This window comes from Alexandromys fortis, unplaced genomic scaffold (assembly GCF_014885135.2).
Source record: "Alexandromys fortis isolate MF-2015 unplaced genomic scaffold, M_Fortis_MF-2015_v1.1 scaffold_107, whole genome shotgun sequence".
Taxonomy (NCBI): Eukaryota; Metazoa; Chordata; class Mammalia; order Rodentia; family Cricetidae; genus Alexandromys; species Alexandromys fortis.
Genome location: NW_026067987.1, coordinates 3546867 through 3549721, shown reverse-complemented (window position 1 = coordinate 3549721; position 2855 = coordinate 3546867).

The window sequence follows — 2855 nt, the reverse complement described above, 5'->3', positions numbered from 1 at the left end:
CATATTAGCCATGTACCAGATAGGGTCAGTGGTCTTCCCTTTGTGGCATAAACTTTCAAGTTTACGTTTAGATACACCATTTATGACTGGTTCAGAAATGGGCAGAATCTTCCAGTGACCTGGGGCACATGGTTCTGGAATCTTCTGAAAGGAAACACTACACTAGAGTTTTTGTCAAGGAAAGTAAGGCCAAGGGAAGGAAGGACCTGGATCACAGCAAATGTGGCTTCACAAAAGAAGACATCAGAATGAAGCCTGGCACCAGGAGAGAGCTGAAGAATCACTCTCTTCCATGACTTCCTTCACCTTTTCAGCTCGCCTCTAAGCTAAAGTTATTTTACTGGTCTCACTGCCTCTATATTTTCCTACACTTCATGCTTCATACATCTATAAAATATAGTCAAAGGACATTTACTTCTTTATCTAGAAAGTTCATCCTTCAATTTCAGAACTCATATTCTTGTGGAGGATTAGTCTTCTTTGATTTTTAAGGAATTGACCTTGTTCCTGAAGGCCATGTGTTTTTGTTGGGCACAGTTTCCAGTTGTGTTTAATTTGGGAATTATTTAGAAGAACGAATATTTTCACTTCCATTCTAGTGCTTTTGGGAATGTACATAACACATACCTTAAACACACCAAGGTAAGTGCAGTAACAGGTTTTCTAAGTAAATTTCACAACAAAAACGAAAATATAAAACTGTTGGACCTTATGTAGAAGTAATTCATTTCTAAATGAAGTTATAGCTTAGGATAAGAAATCATGCTATAGCTATAAGACCAAAAAGCAGATAATGCTAGTGCGTATATGGTAACATTTTTATTAAGCAAGGATTTTTGTTTTCTCTTTGTTATAAAAATATAATGTTTACAGAATAAAATAATACACCTAGAGTCATACTTTACACAATGGAAAATAAAATATATCTGCTGTTGAAAATGATTAGCTCATTATCTTATAATGGATAGAAGTTATGTAATAATTACAGGATAGAGCACCATTACCATTAAAAACACAGAATGCTTTGTAATAAAGATAATTATCTTTTTATAAGTGTAAAATCAAATTTTATAAGTGTTCCTGGGATTTATAAGCTTAGTAAGTAAAATTTAAAAAACCTCCATGTTGGAAAAAGTTCTGTAAAATGTAAAGTAAGAAAGATTGTTTTGACACTCTTGGGCTAAATTGCATTTTCTTGAATGGCTTCTTCATGTGACTGCAGACAACTGTTTCCACATAGCAAAAAAATATGATGAAGACTGGAAAACACCTTCTGGTATGAGTTCTTTTTTCAGTGACTGTCCCTACTTTATTTCATCATGACTTCATTAAAAAAAGAAAACCCACACATAAAGTGTTAGTTCATGAATTCAGTGTGATACCCTTTAAACAAGCTATAGAAGAAAACAAATCTTTCATATGGGAAATGTTTAAGATTATGGCAAGAATACTAGCTGTTTATCCAATTTTATTTCCTTTCATTAATGAAAATACACTATACTCCCCAGACTCTGATGTAGGTGGGTCTTTTATCTATCTGTTGTTTCATTGGTTAATTAATAAAGAAAACTGCTTGGCCTGATAGGTCAGAACATAGGTGGGTGGAGTAGACAGAACAGAATGCTGGGAAGAAGGGAAGTGAGGCAGACACAATGAAGCCAACTGCCAGGTCAGACATACTGAATCTTTCCCAGTAAGCCACCACCTCGTGGTGGTACACAGATTATTAGAAATGGGTTAATCAAGATGTGAGAATTAGCCAATAAGAGGCTGAAACTAATGGGCCAGGCAGTGTTTAAATGAATACAATTTGTGTGTTGTTATTTCGGGTAAAGCTAGCCGGTGGCCAGGAGCCCGGTGGCGGGAAGCGACCTGCAGCTCTTTCTACAAGACTCCTTTGCGATTAAATACAACCATGTAACTGATTTGTAGACATTGGCACCCAAGGGGGAAAACTGTATAATTTCTGTACAGGGGTCATAAAATCCACCCTACATGTGTCTGCTTTTCATGTCATACCTTTTACTTCTCAATTATTTGTGATATAGACAAATATTTAAGGTATGGAAGCCTTATACTGAAGATGTTAGAGAAGAAGAAGCCACTAAATAAAAATTTTCTAACAAAACATGTTATATATTTTATATTCTATTTTTATATAAGCTTAGCCATGGTTAATAAAGATGAATACCAAAATAAAGTAGATATAACTTGACAATTTCAAGAAACACATTATTTTTGAAACACTGATAAGGTTGCAAGGTTAATGGAGGGAAAGAGTTCTGGGAGAGACAACTGGAATTGGGGGGCATCTCAGGGATGAACTGGAAATCCAGTACAATGGGAACTCCCAAGAATCTATGAGGTTGGCTCTAGCTAAGACTCCTAGCATGTAAACCAGGCAAGACTTCCAGGGGAGGGATTGGGATGACAACCCAACCATAAAACTGGGTAAAGGTGGCTCAGAAATTGTGGGAGTGGCCAACCAATGACTGGTGGTTCAACTTTAGACTTACGCTGTCCACCCCTGACACTGCCCAGAGGGCCAAGAACTAGAGGCTGAACAGCCCAGAGAACTAAACAGAACTGGCAGAAATAAGTCAATAAAATGATTCCTAACAATATTGTGTTACACTCATAGATTGGTATATGAGTGTATATACCAATACACTCCATAGAGAGGCTTCATCCAGCAACTGATGGAAACAGATGCAGAGACTCACAGCCCAAACATTAGACAGAGCTTGGTGAATCCTCCAGAAGGGGGATGAAGGATTGTAGGAGCCAGAGGGGTCAAGGACACCACACGAAAACTAACAAAACCAACTAACCTAGATTCATAGGGGCTCCCGCAA